This window comes from Protomyctophum parallelum (assembly GCF_964188405.1).
Source record: "Protomyctophum parallelum genome assembly, chromosome: 5".
NCBI lineage: Eukaryota > Metazoa > Chordata > Actinopteri > Myctophiformes > Myctophidae > Protomyctophum > Protomyctophum parallelum.
Genome location: NC_139702.1, coordinates 18,667,164 through 18,686,104, shown reverse-complemented (window position 1 = coordinate 18,686,104; position 18,941 = coordinate 18,667,164). Strand labels below are relative to the sequence as shown.

Sequence of the window (18,941 nt, the reverse complement as noted above, 5' to 3'; positions counted from 1 at the left end):
CGCTCTACTAACATCCTTCTATTCATAATATCTATCTATCTATTCAGAATTTAATGTTTCCACTGCTTGCTTTTAAATATTGTCAATAATATATTCTATCTATATCCATCATCTAAATTGACATCATCATCATTCTAGAAATGAAACAAATCTCTGTCTATCTGTCTGTCATAACTCAGAAAGTTTCCGACCAAACAATGTTAAACTTGCCGTGTGTGTCTCATATGACCCGAGGTGTCCCGTTGAATGGACGAACCAACGCACTCCGAGGACCTGATAACCACGAATATCTGTATCTTTCTGACCGCAGGTCTGAGGATAACGCACATATCCTCGGTGTGTGGGAGAGCTTTTAGTTTTATGTATGCGCTTCGCTGATTGGCGAGCTTCGATCACGTCACACTTGTACTGCTTGGCCAGTAAATTGTCCCAATGATTCACGGCACAAATGAAAGGCAGATTGGATGGACGGTTATCGAGATGTGCAAAAGACAGACATTTGTGGAAGTTGTGATTCTGATACTGGGCCCTGCCTTGAGCATGTGTGTCATATCTCACTGTCAGACAGATAGACCTCAAATTATTATCGCTTCATTATGAGCACAAACCGCTGTGAGAATGAATTCATATTGTATTCAGGTCCAGGTCAAAAGCAATCTGCGAACACTGAATCTGTCTTGGAGATTAGGTCATGTTAGATAAGTGCACAACAGCCTTTGTAATAAGGGGTCGAAGAGGGCTAACAAGTGTCTGTTAGTTTAATCCAATGTCATTCAATTTAAAAGCTAATAAAAAGGGTGTTATTTTCATTTTCAGCTTTTAATTTAAGTAGCTCTTTTCAGCTGGGACATTATTTCCACTGATACATTTAACATTTTGCCCGTGTCAACTGGCAGTGGGTCCTGATAAACCCTGTTTCACCCCCTACTGGGGGCGACCAATTGGGAATTCTATGCCTGGTCTACAGTTATAAAATAAATAATTTGGATTGGAAATGACCTAAATGTGCTTTACAGCTGTAATCTCTGACTCTGACTCAGTGTAATGTTAACAAATCTGTATGAAAGAAAGAGTATGTTAATGTAATATAACATAGAGATTGGGGGTGGTCTCTTCCATTGAAAAATGTAAAAGACCTTGGTGTCAGTATTATAGCAGTGGCTTTTAGCCTGTGAGCCAAAACAGAAATTAAATATTCACCCATGACCTAAACTAGTGCATAGCAGATAAGTTGTAGATCGGCTATTTTCACTACGTTTTCTTTAATTTCTTCATGACATTACTGGAAAAAAAGACTCATTGGAGTTTGTTATTAATTCATGAGTTAGTTAGTTTTTTTTTCGGGAATGTTTTTTGAAAATGCTTTGAAATAATAATTAAAAACCAAACCTCGGAAGCAAAATCTAAGGGGACCATGTGTACGCGACCCACAAATGGGTCCCGACCCACTGTTTGGGAAACAGTGTACTGCAGCCTAAAGCTCATTGGCCCAATACTGTATATCTCCCCTGGCCGAGGAATCGTTCCCTCTCACTCCAGGAGTTATACTCCCACCGGAGTTATACCGGAGTATCTGCAGCCAAAATACTGTACATATCAATTCAAGGGGGTGCTTGGCATTAAAAAGTTTAAGACGCACTGAACTAAATAATTGAATACTAAAAGAACAGGTATAACAAAGTGGAACTAACAACACAACAAAGGACACGGTACCACCACCACCACAGCCCATCTGGAGAGTAGAGACGGCAGCTTTCTGCAGGCGACAGTAGTGATTAGCCAGTCGCTCCGCAGACACTAACCTCTTACCCCCCCGCTGTCAGGATTAATTACACCGCTGCCTGGATCACTGATTTATTAGATAGAAGAAGGCTTGGGCTTGCTGGCATTTTGCTTATTAATGATGATGATCACGATAACCCCCCCCCCCCCCCCCATTTTCTAAACCATGCCTGGGCGTCAGTGTTTCTGGGTCTGTTCAACATTACATTACAATGGTCTCTCTGTCCGTTATGTCCGTTTAGCGGTAATGTTCAATATAGCTCTGTCTCTCATGCTGTACGTCTGTAAGTAAGTACATCTGTATCAGTGGCGGAAGAAAAAGTACAAAAAAAAGATTACTACAAAAGTATAGTCATTGCAGAATGTCACATTTCAAAAGTTTTCAAAAATGTCTTTTGAAAATATAATATCTACAAGCTCACAACACAACATAGTATATACTGTAAAGGGCTGTACTATAGGCCTACAGTATGTCCTGTAGAAATAATCTAAATCTACAAAGTTACTAGAAACTAGTAACTTTGTAAGTAAAAGTATTGAAAATTGTTTGTTTGGGTTGACTGTTCGATTCCTTACTTTCTGTTTGGGATTCTGGGATTGTATTTTTGGTTTGCCCTTACTTTATCCAGGGGAGGTTCCATGGTGGTGCAACCACTCCAAGGAACAGCAATGTCCGTGTTCACCTATGTGACTACCTATGTGTGTTGGTTCACCTATGTGACTACCTATGTGTGTTGGTTCACCTATGTGACTACCTATGTGTGTTGGTTCACCTATGTGACTACCTATGTGTTGGTTAATGACCACCAGACTATGAGTACCATGGGGCGCTGTTGTGCCAGAAACAGAGAGAAGGATAGTGCTGCACTGTTGCCTGCTAATGAGAGAGAGAGAGAGAGAGAGAGAGGTGTGTGAGTGTGTGTGTGTGTGTGTGTGGGGGGGGGGGAGCAACACCCTGCTTCACACACACACGCAGAGCACGCAGCTGCAGGGTTTAACACAGAGCGCTCGTTCATGAACGATTCAGGCACGTACGTTCAGGTGAATTAGCACCTTTAGCATTCTTCTGGGTTCTTCAAAAGAGCAACTAGCTGGGATCGGGGTTGTCCAGTCTCTAGATTATATATAACTCTATGGGTTAAATAGGCTACACTTAGCCTATTGAGGGAGGGGTGAGTGTTGGTCGTTCCCACCACGACATTTTTTCTGCCGGGCCAGGGAATCAAACTGAGAATCATGCATCATGCATTGTGTGCTTGCTTGCGTGCATGCGTGTGTTGGGAGAGGCGCAGGGTTGGGTGCATTTGGGACTCCTGCGTGACATCAGGAAGCCATGACAACCATCAACAACAGCAAAAATTCCTCCAAAAACCTCCAAAGGCCATTGAGAACCCCACTAATGACACATCCTCACACTATCTGTCTTACCCTGATAACGGATATAGGGGCTTGCACTAGATATTTTAATACTGTAGCTCGGTACAAGCCCACCACTGTTTAATACTGTAGCTCTGTACAAGCCCACCACTGTTTAATACTGTAGCTCTGTACAAGCCCACCACTGTTTAATACTGTAGCTCTGTACAAGCCCACCACTGTTTAATACTGTAGCTCTGTACAAGCCCACCACTGTTTAATACTGTAGCTCTGTACAAGCCCACCACTGTTTAATACTGTAGCTCTGTACAAGCCCACCACTGTTTAATACTGTAGCTCTGTACAAGCCCACCACTGTTTAATACTGTAGCTCTGTACAAGCCCACCACTGTTTAATACTGTAGCTCTGTACCAGCCCACCACTGTTTAATACTGTAGCTCTGTACAAGCCCACCACTGTTTAATACTGTAGCTCTGTACAAGCCCACCACTGTTTCCCAAACAGTGCGACCCATTTGTGAGTCGCTGTTACAATCTGACTCACGATTGCAACAAAAGGGAGACACAGGCACAGTTAAAAGTGTATAAAAATATATTTATGTAAAGGTTAACTAACTAAATCGCAAGTATAAGATGTCAGTAAATATGAATGATCATCAGTGTGTAAGCAGTGCAAGTGTATGTGCAGTGGGAATGTTGTAAGGTGTAAACCAAGGCACACAAACAAACAAACCAGGAGAAAAGACTCAGGAGTGAAGGCAGATTGACACTTATACTATAAGTGTCAGTGTTATTATAGGCGTGGGACACGCCAGACTCAGGTGTGGTCCAATCTCACTGACGATCCAACTCCACCCTGCCAATCAGCCCTAGCAGCGGCCATGTTAGGCAGGGTAGGAGAGGGTCGTCATAGTCGCGGACACATTTTTATGGGTTCCTTGATTTCTTTTCCTATAGCCTACATTTAGTTTTCTATTATATTATTTAATTGTTGTTAAATAGTAGTGGGTGTGGGAGATCACATTTCTCTTTGGTCACAGGCTAAAATGTTTTGTAACCACTCACGGCAAATAACAGAGGTATAGTTGATTTAAAAGCTTAGAACTTGTCGCATTGTGACGCAGGAAAGAAAGACGCCTCCAGGTCTGTGACTTATGTATTGTCTGTCTGTCTGTCTGGTAAATGGTGCATTTATATAGCGCCTTTATCCAAGGCGCTTTACATAGATTGTGCATTACATTCACCCATTCATACACCAATTGCGACGGAAGCCATGCAAGGTACCAACCAGCACATCGGGAGCAATTGGGGGTTCAGTGTCTTGCCCAAGGACACTTCGACATGTAGACAGGAGGAGCCGGGATTCGAACCGCCGACCCATGGGTCATTGGACGACCTGCTCTACCTCTTGAGCCACAGTCGCCCCATCATCTGTCTGTCTGCCTGCCTGCCTGCCTGCCTGACTGCCTGCATGCTCTTCCTGGCTACCCTCTTTATCTCGACCCTATCTCGTTCCCTCATTGATTTCTCTATTTTGTCCAATGTCAGCCGCCTCCTCTCTCTCTCAGCCCCTCCCTCCTTCCCTTCCTCCCCTCCTCCATCCATTCTCCTTACCAGAAGTCCTTGCCACCGGGCCAAGATGCCCGCCCGGCTATTTACATTGGAACAAATAAATCTACCTCATCATGCAAGCTTCTCTCTCTCTCTCTCTCTATCTCTCTCTCTCTTTACCATCGTAATCCTTTTAAGCCCCAGCCACGGGAATAAATAAAGAGGAGCAATAAACTCTCTCCTATACTATATCCTCCCTCCCTCCCTTCCTCCCTTCCGCCCCTTCCTCCTTCTGTCCTTTCCTCCATCCATCCATCCTTCCCTGCTTACATCTTCTCCTCCTCCTCCTCCTCCTCCTCCTCTCTCTCTCTCTCTCTCTCTCTCTCTTCCCCTCTACCAATGTCAGATGATGTATTGCTGCCATGGAGCAGGTGCCAGCTTGTGATGTAATGACGTGCATGTCCTCATGTCAACTCTAGCCCCTTGGCACCGTGCATGGGCCATTTGGCGGCCACAGGTTCAACCCAAGTAACTTCAATAAAAGCTTCTTTCTTATTTTTTGTAGAGGCGAGAGTGGCAGGTGCCCCAGACGAGCATATTACTTTCGTTACTGTAAATACGTCTCTCCTGCGTTTTAGGGGGAACACAATAAACAAACTGCTGGCGACGTGAGGGGGCGAGGATTGGACTATAATTCAGAGGGGAAGTTGGATTTATTTTATTTAGTCTGCGAGTAAGTTAACAAAATGTGAATACATTTTTATGGTGTGGCGCCTAATGGCTGAACAATACAGAGGAGTGGTTATGTATGGCTATGGTTCTATGTATGCATATGGACGTGTGTGTGTGTGTGTGTGTGTGTGTGTGTGTGTGTGTGTGTGTGTGTGTGTGTGTGTGCGTGTGCGTGCCACAGTGCTTCCTCTTCATGCCAATGACTCCCAAATTGATATGTACCTCCCCCCAGCCCCCCTGGGGAGGGGGGAGGGGGGGGGGGGGGAGTTACCTAAACATTATTTCCAAAGATATGAAAACAAGTCTAAACAAAGAAAGTTGCTTGTATATTTTCACTAGATTGGGGCCCCGGGCCCTAGACATTTCTCTTTTGGGTGTTGAGCTAAAAAGTCTCTGGGAACCACTGTGTTAACATATTGTATGTTTGGACCAAGAGAAGAATGCACTGTCTAGACTTGGCTTCCACTCGGCTATGCAGAGACTTGTACAATATGAACGATGCACACAGCCACAGAAAACCAGATTCCAACAGAGAGAAATAATCCTGTGAGGTGGCCAAACACCAGAGGAATGTACATTCATCCCTCTGGTCTACACACACACACAATACCAGCGTCCTAATTACCAGAGTCAAGCGGCTCCGCTGCACCTGACTAATGAGTTGAAAAGCTGGCCACAATGCAGCGTGCGTGCGTGCGTGCTTGCGTCAGTGTGTCAATGTGTTGCAGCTATAGCTGCTGTAGAAGCAAAGCTGTGACCCATTAGCCCAACATTTGAGTGGATGTCATGACATACTTTTCATTTGGTCATTAAGGTCCACAGAATGAGTGGTCTGCTTTGCCTGAAACATTGTGAAAAAAAGTTATGTTATTTTTTGTATATATATATTTGTGTATCCAAATTTCATCATGCTTTAAGCAGCATGTGACTAGTCAAACTAGGATTTTTTCATGATTCTGAATCCATTCTAAGCATACATTTTGCACGAAAAAGACATGGCCATAGCCGTCATCACAAATGTGATGAGGTCAGCACATTTGGACACATTATTGGACACAAAAAATTGTGTTTGTTGTCATGATTTGTCACGACAAGAGTTGGCTTTGTCCGCGGCGTAAACGTCTTTAAATAAATACTTTTTGAAAAGTCTATGAGGAAAATGAACGGAGAATCATTTCCTGGGCCCTGGTAGGGGGCGGGACTGCTACGCTCTATAGAGCGTCGCAGTCCCTCCCCCTTTCAGAACAACGAGTGGCCCAGGAAATACTGCTCTATAGAGCAGTGTGCTCTATAGAGCACAATGGGAGTACTGGCCAGGTGCTCCCAGTGCACTGATTAGCAACTCAGAACCTGTAGGTAGCAAAGACATAGGCCTAGGCTACCTAACAAACCACACAGGCCCTAGTGGGCCAACTACAGGGGCTGTGACAGAATATACCAAAAAACATGCACTCTTAGCATATTTTGCTCATGTTTGGACATACAGTAGCAGACCTGCCAACCTGCACACATGTTTTAGTGCAAACCAAGGGGTATACACGTCACCCCCTAAACATGATGCTAGTACGTACGTCACATAGGAACATACATGTACTTGATGCTGAGTGCCAAGCAGGCATTGTGTGCCATTTCTTTATAGTCTTTGGTATGACTCGATTGAACCTCACTCTCAGGGTGGACAGTCAGCCACAGAGCTCAGCTGCATGGTTAACCCATAAACTTTGCAAAATGTCTATTATTTACAAAAAGCAACACAGAGTATACACAAGCAAGTAAGCATATTAACCACCGCTTGTCAGCCTGGCACATTTATTATGCATAAATGGCTGGAGAAAATTGTGGAAACAGTTTTTACCTGTTTAGCAAGTCATTAGCTGTAGCAATTCATTCATGATTCAGCTCCTGTACAGAAGGAAATGCACCTAAACAGCCTCAGCTTTTTTACAGAGTGAAGTTGATTATAGCAGACAGACACGGTTCGTATATGATCTGGGGAAAGAGAGGGTATGCCACCGGAGGGTTTTATTGGCAATGCAAATTAAATAGAACTTGTGAAATAGACACAGTGATGCAAAGGGGAGAAAATTTTAAAAGACTGGACTGCCCAAAATGTATACTGTACCCTCTGCATCTTATTTAGCAACAGGCCTGGGTCCACACAGAAAACAGATTGTGCGATACAACTAAAACATAAAAGGCAAAACAGACTAAATATATAGTTATCAGCTAAATAAGTGAAGTTGCTCTGCATTTAAAACGGAGAAACAATAAGTAATAACGGCACACATACTGTACATGCAGGGTCCGTCTTGAAAATGAGATGCTGCATCTCAAGGGGCTATCACTTGAAAAATCAGTGTCACTTTCACTTGAGTAGTTGAGTAGTATTTGACCAGGACTGAAGTAGCTACTGGGATTGAGTACATTGTCCACCACCACTTGGGCTTAACAGTGATTAAGTGTGTTTAATATTATGCAGAAAGATGTACCGGGTCAAGCCTTGCTTGTGCATATTACAAACAGTATCTCTGGGACTCAAGGTCACAGACGTTCCACTTAATTTGTATTCATACACAGCGTTTACACCATCTGTCTACACAATGAGACCTGAGCCACAGGGGCGGCCCCGGGCATAAGCCAACTGAAGAGCCACTTAAGGCCCCATGGCCACTGGAGGCGGGCCCCTAAGAAAGAAATGAATATGTAATGAACCATTGCATAACCATTGCTGTCTGGCGGAAACCTCATCTCCATGTTCTAACTTTTTATTTATTTTTTAATGAATGTCCCACATGATCATACAGCATCAAAATTAGCACATCCACATGCTCGAGACACAGCACCACAGCAACACCTTTGCTGTTTTTTTATTTGAAGCTTGAAAAGTAACAGTTTAATACAGGGACCACTAGGAGAACATGAATGACCATTATAACAACATCTATGCAAACACAAGGGACTGAGGGTTTAAATAGACACAAGGTTAACCAGACACAGGTGACACTCAAATACAAATCAACACAGGGATTGGCTGGGAAACTAACAGGACACAGGTGGAGAAAACTAACAATCACAGACTAGGCAAAACAGGAAACACTAGGCTCACTATACATAATAAGAGTATATGCTACAACAGACAGATCATGGCACTGTGTATGCACAGTAAAGCAGTGATTATTAAAAAAATATACCACAGGTCGTTTCGAGGAAGCAATCTGATTGGTTGAAACAGCCTTATAGCCGTGGATCAAACGAGCAGCACTCCACACCTAATCAAAACAAAGAATTCAGCTGCTCTGTTTTCCCAGTCGGCTATATGCTAGCTAGTTTCTTGGGACATTTGTGGTTGTAGTGACTACATCTGTCATTAAAAATATGTTTCAGCGATTTTAATAGTTTTAAGGGTAACTGTTGTATAATTGCAATATTACATGAGAGGGTGTGGTTTAACGTGATTATTGCCACTTAAGTGATGCTTGCGGACTACGTATCGTTCCTGACCACATCACTGTCGTGGCAATAATCACGTTAAACCACACCCTCTTGTGTAATATTGCTTAAGTAGATACATTTCCCTCAAACAACCCAGACCAACGCATCCTGGTCTCATCTGGCCTGCCTCTCAAGCTGCTTCCAATAGATTAATCAAAACAAATTGGGTCTTAATCTCTCACTCTCTCTCAGAGCTGTGTGACATTTAAACTTCACAGTCCAGTCCAGTAGGCCTACTGTAACTAAAAAAATAAATTAATAGAATTCAGACACACACACACGCATGCACGCACGCACGCACGCACGCACGCACGCACGCACGCACACACACACACACACACACACACACACACACACACACACACACACAGTATGATCTATCTTTAGGGCGCTTGTATTCCAACAGCCCACACATCTTTCTGCTGTTTGTTCATTGTTGTAGCAGATATGGGAGTGTCTAGTTGTTATGAATTCACTAGCAATGACCACACTATACCAATCAATAGCGTCTAAGAGTGTTTCTTGAAGAGAACCAATTAAAGGAAATTAATGGAAAGGGCGAGGAACTTCGTGTTGAGTCGTCGATGCCAAGTCATCGATGCTGAGGTCAGCCAATGTCGTTGGGAAGCTTCGGCTCCCGGGCACGACGGAGATTGCCTCTGAGATCTAGAAGTAAAATGACTGAAAATGGGAAATACTCCATTAAAGTAAAAGTACAGTACTTGAGTAAATGTACTTCGTTACTTTACACCACTGTCCATGTCCAGTGTTCGCTCGCTCACTCACTAGCTCAGTGGTTCTCAAAGTGGGGTCTAGGGACCCCCAGGGGTCCTCGATTTGGTGGGGGGGGGGGGGGGGGGGGGGCTTGAAAGTAAAAAATACAGGCCACAAATAGTAGTTGCAGTTGAAAGCCATATAATAATAGTCCTGCTGGATAAGATGAAAGCTCAGAGGCAACTCAAATTCTACTCAGGCCCATCAAAACAGGCTTTGGAGTGGGCCTGCTGTGCCAGATTGACTGTGAGCAGTGCAGTGAAATGCCCACCGCCCACCCGCCCGCCCACCAGCCATCCAACACCGAAAAGGTCATTATTAACGATTCAAAGCATTCAAAGCGATTTGAACAAGTACTGTAGCCTGTGAGTAGAGCCGGGCAAACAAGCCAACGGTGTCACTGATAGAGCGGAGTGTGTGACTGTGGGCCTGTGGACAGTTTGATGACGAGATGTAAGTGGACCTTTGGTATTTAGACAGTGTGACACACTCCTCCAGCCTGATTTCTAACTCGGCGTGATGTGAGAAGGCGCCGGCTGCCGGAATTAGCTCGGAACCAAGAGCTCAAAACATGTTGCTTTGCGCCACACATAAAACATGCATGTGGATCTGCTACTGCTACTATGTTTGGGAAAAAACACAAAAAGTTAGAATATGGAGATAAAAGGTTCCTGTCCGGCATCAACGATATATATCCTCTCTCTGTCTCTCTCTCTCTCTCTCTCTCTCTCTCTCTCCAAGAAGGGAGAAAATAAATTGATTATGGTGAATGGGGTTTGCTTGACCCTGCGAATGGAGACCCGTCAAGCCAATCCATTTTGTGTGTGTGTGAGTGAGCTTGTGTGCGTGCGACCGTGCGTGTATTTATGTATACGACCTTGAGAGCTTTGCCTGGCTTTCTGCTGAGTGATTTGTGTGCGCTTCTCATGACTGATGTGTGTGTGTGTGTGTGTGTGTGTGTGTGTGTGTGTGTGTGTGTGTGTGTGTGTGTGTGTGTGTGTGTGTGTGTGTGTGTGTGTGTGTGTGTGTGTGTGTGTGTTACCATGGCAATTAACCCTGCCATATGTTAATATGCAGGGTCACATTCCAGGGGATTATTGGGCTCAACAGAAGCCTCATCCCTCCACGCCGCTTACATATTGTCACTGACGTCAGGCAAGAAACCTTGTATCTCCGTATTTCAACTTTTTGATGCTCTTTAGCAAATTAATGCCCCACTTCGAGTGAAAAGAAGCAAACAAACTCTCAACGCTTTGCATCATCTTGTAAATCGGCCATGTCCCTGTTATTGAAAAACCTCTGGAAGTGAAAGTGGTTAAGTGTGTCTGTGACTTTTATAAATATATTTTTATTCAAATTTTCAGTAATGGTTTTGGACTTACAAGGTTTTCACCTAATAATTACTTCTATTATTGATTCATGTGACATAACCAGTAAGACGCGCTGAGGGCCTGGATGTGTCTGTCTGGGTGACGGCAGACTGCACATGGAGTGTCAGAACAGGTCAGCTCCATCTAATGGTCTTCATGATGCCATGTGATGTCAAGAGGTGTGACCATAATTTATATGGACACATGATGTCACGAGGCGTGACCATATATGGAGACGTGATGTCACGAGGCGTGACCATATAGGCGTGGGTGGCTAACTAACAGACGGACGGACGGACGGACGGACGGACGGGAGATGCAGGTTTTCATAGTAAATAATTAAGACCTATACTGTAAATCCCTGGAACATGTGACGCGTTTAACCTAAACACCATGTGTGTAATAATAAAATGTGTTTATTAATGGTCATACAATACAGTAGAACACGAGTTCACTCAAACACCTCACGAGAACACCTAGTGTTCAAATTCTAAACACCTATAGGACTGACTTTGATTGTAAAAACTAAACACGTTTATGTGTTTAAAAAGTGTTACAGGGATTAAACATGTTCTTCTGTTTATAATCTAAACACTGTGACACGTTTAAAAAGTGTTACAAATATGTGTTTAAAACTGTTTATAACCTAAACGCTTGGGTTTAGTATACGGTCGCAATTATATGCATGTTTGTTACAGAGTTGGCCTGAGTGCTGCATGGTAATATGGACATGACTGGATTACTGTAATATTCTCACTGTTAATTCAACAACCTCTTGGTGTACAAATCCCCCCCCCCCCCCCATCCCTCTCTCTTACACAAACAAACACACACGCTCAGACACGCACGCCACGCACACACTTTTTCTTATGGTCTGTCATGTGGAAATCCTATGTCCAAAACTGTTACTTACGTAGCAGATCTACAATCTCAAAATGTGTCGCTTCACACCATGTTTCAGGCTGGTTGATGTGGTATGCTACTTTTGATACTTTTGTGTGACGCTGCAGTACGATCAAGTATGGCATTATATTTTCGAAAAAACAGAAAAAGTTTAAATGTGACCGACACTGGAGAGAATATCTTATCTTCCTCCTTTCCACATCTTCCTGCCTGTCTATTAGTCTAAAAAATAAAGCATAAACTGTTTTCTTACGTTGCGTGTAACTTTAGAACAAAGAGAAAGTGATGATAACAGAATGGATGCTTCTGTGTTAATATTCCTGTGATCTACTGTAGGCATATACGTACCGTTGTGTCCCAATGTGGACTTTAAAAAACAGGCCTCTCTCTCTCTCTCTCTCTCTCTCTCTCTCTCTCTCTCTCTCTCTCTCTCTCTGTATGTGTGTGTGTGTGTGTGTGTGTGTTAGTTAGAATGGCGTCTGGCTGACTGCCGGTGATTAATTACTTCAAACACAACATGGATGGCAAGGCAATTCTCCTGTGTGTGCATTAGTCTGTGCCCCCCCAACACACACACACACGCCCGCCCGCCCGCACGCACGCCCGCACGCACGCCCGCACGCACGCACGCATGCACGCAAGCACGCACGCACACACATACACACTGGTATTTGCATAAGTATAACACACTGACACACACGCACACATCAGTCATTTGCAGTGAACGTTGTGCATGCCTTGTTGGATGTGTGCTCGCCAGGGGAGGTGTGACATTTCCTGTATCACCCACAAGCGTGTGTTTGATCTCTCAGCTTTCATCTTCTTAGCAAAGAATCTACCTTACTTTCTCTTTCTCACACGATGGCCGTGTGTGTGTGTGTGTGTGTGTGTGTGTGTGTGTGTGTGTGTGTGTGTGTGTGTGTGTGCACGCGTGCGTGTGCGTGAGCACGTGCGCGTGCGTGTGCTTGTGTGTGTGTGTGTGTGTGTGTGTGTGTGTGTGTGTGCGCCTGTGCACAAGCTGACACGGACAAGTCCTCGTTGGCACTCATGCTGTCACGCCGTACAGCCTTCGGGAAACATCGAGCGAACAGTGTGACAGCTTCCGGGGAAACATCGGTGACAGCGAATGTCTCGAAGCTCCAGTCAACACATTTCATATGAACTACAGACAGACAGACAGACAGACAGACAGACAGACAGACAGACAGACAGACGATTCACAGTGCTGCATGTATGTTATGCAATGGAGGAAGTCCAACACCGCCGTGGATGTCTGTAACCCTGACTTTTCAATCGTTTGACAGAGGGTTCCGAAACGACCCAACGATCCTCCGTCGTTCAACTTTTTTCAAAGTGGAAGGAAGGGCACTCCGCATGGCTGGAGTGCAGAAGTGCCCGTGACAGCACAACGTTTGCCGTTTTGTCACATCCCAAGAAGTCACGATAGGCCGTTTGGGGAGTGAGTGAGTGTGTTGCCAGGGAAAGAAAAAGTGTGGTGGAATTCCCCCTCAATCAGCAATTGCAAATGAACGGGGTCAGAGGCATTACAGTAAAATAAAACGGAATCTGTCCTTCCAAGGTTCAAGGTTGTACTTTATTGTTACATCTTGTGTAGAGGTGCATAAGAGTAAAACTTATTTTGGTTTACCTTCAGACAATGTATAGTAGCATAGACAATAATATAACAACAGTAGAATAATAATAAAAACTAAAATTAAAACTAAAACAGAAACATTAAACAAAGGGAGAGAGTGCAAAAAGGAGCAAAGAGAGAAAGAAAAAGAAGATTCAAGAGAATAATCAAATCAAATGTACATGGCAAACTGTACGGAAACTACACCTTTGTCTTTTGCTTCCATGTAGGATCAATATGTTGTTGGTTTGCTGGTTTAGACTGGTCTGTCGATGTAGACTGTTGACTCATCAATAGCCCCTTCAGAGGTCTTATCAACAGGCTCTGTTTCATTTAGTATAGCTGTGGGGACGGCTCAAAGTAACCTTATAATTTCAAGGACGCCCATAACTATGAGAGTGTGAAATTAAGTGGAACCAAATGGACCCTTATTGGTCTGTTTGGTTTCATTTGTACATATCCAGAGGTACACAGCCAAGAAACCATGCTAATTAACTAGTATAATTGGTAAGTATGGAAGTAAGTAAATAGGCATAGTTACAGACTATATCATTCGAAGGCTGTGGAATAGATATTGGGCTTGAGAGGCTATACATCGCTGCATGGTTACCTGAGCTTGTACATGTTCCGACAGACACGTGCCACAGAGTCTTTGGGAATAAAACAAATTAAATAAAAATCGAGCAGTATGTCTGGTCGTGGCCTGCTAATACACCCGTAGAGCTTTAATAAACACTATGCACTCCAAACATGCATATCGTTTTAGTAGGTCAGGCCTGAGGGCTGCATGGTGATATGAACATGTCTGGATTACACACATTCTCACTGTTAATTCAACTGGGAGTGTACAAATAAATGCCCCTCTCTCTCACCCTGTCTCTCTCCACACACGCGCACGCACGCACGCACGCACGCACGCACGCACGCACGCACGCACGCACGCACGCACGCACGCACGCACGCACGCACGCACGCACACACACACACACACACACACACACACACACACACACACACACACACACACACACACACACACACACACATTATCTGTTATAAGAAATATAACATAATGCTGATTTCCTCTGCACTCACAGCAGACAGCAGAATAAAGCCATCAGGATAGAGCTCATCTGTCTTTCTCTCCATGCCTCCAACCCTCCCTCCCTCTCCCCCCCCCTCTCTCTCCACCCCCTCTCTCTCTCTCCCCTCTCTCTCTTTCTCCTCTTTCTGCTTGTCTCTCAACCCCTTCATTGTTTCGTATTTGTCTCTTCCGTCGATGTCTGGCTGTGTCCCGTCTGTCAATGATCTCTCGGTGTCTCTATCCACTCCCATCCAATCTATGTGAATGTTGTACTGTCAGCCACTTGTCACTCTCTCTCTCTCTCTCTCTCTCTCTCTCTCTCTCTCTCTCACTCCCTGTCTTTTGTCCTTGTGAAATAATAATAAGCAAATGTGCAGCCAGATGGAAGGAGGGTCGGAGGTTGAGGAAATGGAGTGATGAGCTAGTACAGGAGAGGACAGAGAGGTGAGGTGAGGAATTAAGTCGGAACGGAGATGTTTCAGGAGATAAACCGAATGAAAAGGAGCCGACAACAGTAGGCAAACTCGCAGATAATTATACAAAGCAAAGGGATTCGTTCTCAGACAAAGAGAAGTTTGGTTCAAAATGGCATTTACAGTAGGCTACTTCATGTAAAAATAAAGAGAGAGAGAAAAAGAGAGAGAGAGAGAGAGAGAGAGAGAGAGAGAGAGAGAGAGAGAGAGAGAGAGAGAGAGAGAGAGAGATGCACGCACGCACACACACACACACACACACACACACACACACACACACACACACACACACACACACACACACACACACAGAAGAATGTAATTTAAAGCAGAGCCACCCCGATGAATTCAATAGTGCAGTTTATTGGCAGCCGAAATAATGCTTTCCTCTGCATTGCACAGTCCATAGCTCTGACATTATAAACCCGTCACACAGACACACACACACACACACACACACACACACACACACACACACACACACACACACACACACACACACACACACACACACGGACGGACGGACACACACACACACACACACACACACACACACACACACACACACACACACACACACGGACGGACGGACGGACGGACGGACACATGGACAAACACTATGCATCTTGACTAGATGCAGTATAGTCAATAAGATCGTCTTGATAAGCAACCTACTGGTGGTGATTATCGGTTGATCACATTCGAAGCAGGTGTTTGACATAGACGATAATGAATGTATAACAAGAGCCCAGGACACTGGCATATCTGCGGAAATCACAACCCTGAGACAAACAACTGTGTGTGTGTGTGTGTGTGTGTGTGTGTGTGTGTGTGTGTGTGTGTGTGTGTGTGTGTGCGTGCGTGCATGCATGCGTGAAAAGAAGTGTCTTGGCAGAGCTTGTATAGATGCAAATGACTCACGCTGGCACAAGTGTTAAAAACTGACAGATTCCATAAAAGGCGTCTCTGCTACACCAGGTGGACCTCGAGAATGAGAAGCATGCATTTTTAACACATACCTGGACTAGCCTGTATTTTTCCAAATGGCTTACGATTAATTTGTTGCGGTCTTCTTTGATGGATTTGTTTTGACACACGGTTCCACCGTTCCAGTAATCAGGGAGAGGAGATGGAAGCTTTCTGATGGCAACAGTACTGTGATCACTGTTGCCATGTCCGCGTATTGTACGCGACTTTGAGCTTGTTTTTCTGTAAAGTTCTTGTAAATATTGGTAGTTGTGTTTGCATTTTATTAATTTTTTCCAAGACAAGACCTGGTTGCTTACTTATCTATAGCATCTGGCAACACTGACTGGGATTCCTTATCCCACAGAGAGGAGTGTTGGACTTGACGGAAGCTGCATCCGATAAACTACTTTCCAATTGGCTTTGTAAACACTATGCAGATGGCATTATAATAATTTCGAACAGTTCACTATTTGGGACATTTAGCAGACATGCTCTTATTCAGAGTGATTTGAGCCTCAAGTTATACTCGCTCTCGCTCAGTCTGACACTGTCACTTCCTAAAAAAGAAGAAAACAAGAAAAAAGACACTGGTAAGAAGATGTGCTTCCAAAACAAAACAATTACATAACATTTAAAATGGTGTTATGGTGTAATGGTGTTAACACTCAAAAATATTTGCACATTTTACATTAATTTTAAAGACATATTGCTAAATTTTAAATACACATATGTCAGTGCGCTACATACATATTTTTAAACCATGCATGTATTGACAACTAATGCATTTGACACACATAGGACTGGAAGACCGATATGCTTTCTATGGCATAGGCAGCTCCTGGCAGGATCTGCCGGCAGAAACTAGACGCACCTGTAGCAGATGAGCCTGAATTATTAAAGAGACGGAGAGAGAGTGTTTGTGTGCGCGCACGTGTGTGTCAATTGAATACGGCTGCAGACCATCAGTAATTAGCAGATACAGAGAGACCCGTTCACGCTACTGTATATGCAGAGGCGCAACACGGACCGAACGCTAGGGGGGATATAGAGCGAGAAATCCTTCCCCCACGTCCCCCCCACCACCCTAGCGGAGGGGGGATGGGGGGTCTAACCACAAAAACGTGGGGTTATGGTTAGGGTTTGGGGTCGGACTACAGAGAGGTTGTTCCAGTGACTCAATGCACATACAAAACTGCGTTTTGGCACAGTTATTATTATTATTATTATGAATTACCTGGCTGTGATTCCTAGTGTTAAACCCATGCAACTCGAGAGGAAAGAAAACCTGGCTGCAGCTTACCTGGTGTTGACAGTTGTGCTTTCATTAGCGGCGTCGATCTCCTCCTTTCCCCATAAATCCCAAAATGGTGTAATATAATAATAATATAATTCCCAAAGTGGGGTCCGGGGACCCCCAGAGGTCCTTGAGCGAGTTCCAGGAGGTATAGCTACATGATAGTTTGGAACCAAATGGACCCTTCTGGCATGTCGCTCTCAGTTTTTTTTATTAACATTGATTTTACATTATCAATTGGAGTCCCACAGCTAGAAATGGCATTAAAATAGGGTCCGTCCGTCATTTTTCGCGCAGACGAAATGAAAGCCTGGGTATCGAGACTATCCGTAGCCTAATGACAAATTAAGCATGTCAAACTGTATAAATCTTCTCTTATGGGGGTCCTTCTCTTCTCTTCAAATGGGGGGGGGGGGGGGGGTCCGCGGGCTATTACGTGTCCATTCGGGGGTCCTTGAAACGAAAAGGATAAAGCTTATCCATTCATCTCAATACATGTCTTACCAAAAGTGGTGCGTGACACCAAAAGTGGTGACCTATTGAATCATGTTCCTGTATTATTAGAGTCATTACAGAGTGCAAAGCACATTGGGTCACTGATGGCGGTGTAACAACTCCCAAAATTCCGACAACAGTAGAACGGGCCAAACCATTTTGGGATTTGCACAGGGGTGGATCAAATATATGCTTCAAAATATATCGCGTTTATGAACGCAGGATTTCAAAAGTATTACTCCTAAGATAACTTTGGAGCCAGGGGGATACAGGAAGGGACCCCTCCAGCCAGGGGGGACCCCCTAACTCATTTGGGGGGGACCAATGTGACGCTGGCAGGGGATTCGTCCCCTGCGTCCCTGCGGTTATTGCGCCCCTGTGTATATGTCACAATTGAATGGGTTTTTGCCCAGACTTTTCTTCTTCTTCCTGGAAATAAAAACGTCTGGGTTTCCGAGGATAGACTTCCAGTAAATGATTCATGTCTGCATGATGTGACATCAAGTATTTTGGACTTGGTCTTGGACTTGGGTGTAGACTGTAGCTAGTGGTGACCGCTATCTATTTATAGCACTCTGGTCTGCTCTTCTCTTGTCTGTCTGTCTGCTAAACGACGAGAGCAGAAACAAAACAGCAGGAATGACTTCAATTAAACTACACTTCAGTACACACTACACATAACTCATATTCCGTTTAGGAGGTCAGGATCTCCCCCCCCCCCCGGCAACAAACACTTCATGTTGGAGCTTAGTGGAGCTTGTTGATTAATTAGTACGACAAAAATATGCTGCTGGATGAAATGTTTTGATGTTTGTGCGAACGGCTGTTGTAACGTACAGAGAGAGAGAGAGAGAGAGAGAGAGAGAGAGGTGTGTGTGTGTGTGTGTGTGTGTGTGTGTGTGTGTGTGTGTGTGTGTGTGTTTATCTCTCAGACAGTATTTGACTATTTCTAACTTTGTAACCTAGTTTTTTCGAAGTTGCAACTACCTTCTTTCCCTTTTACTTGTACATT

The 18,941-nt window shown here is 44.2% G+C and overlaps 1 protein-coding gene across 1 annotated transcript in view; it reads left to right on the top strand.

The window, feature by feature from the left end:
• The window catches only part of LOC310858707 (zeta-sarcoglycan-like), a gene marked incomplete at its 5' end in the record, with an annotated part of 557,496 nt that overhangs the window by 94,064 nt on the left and 444,491 nt on the right, over nt 1-18,941 (top strand). The window lies entirely within an intron of this gene.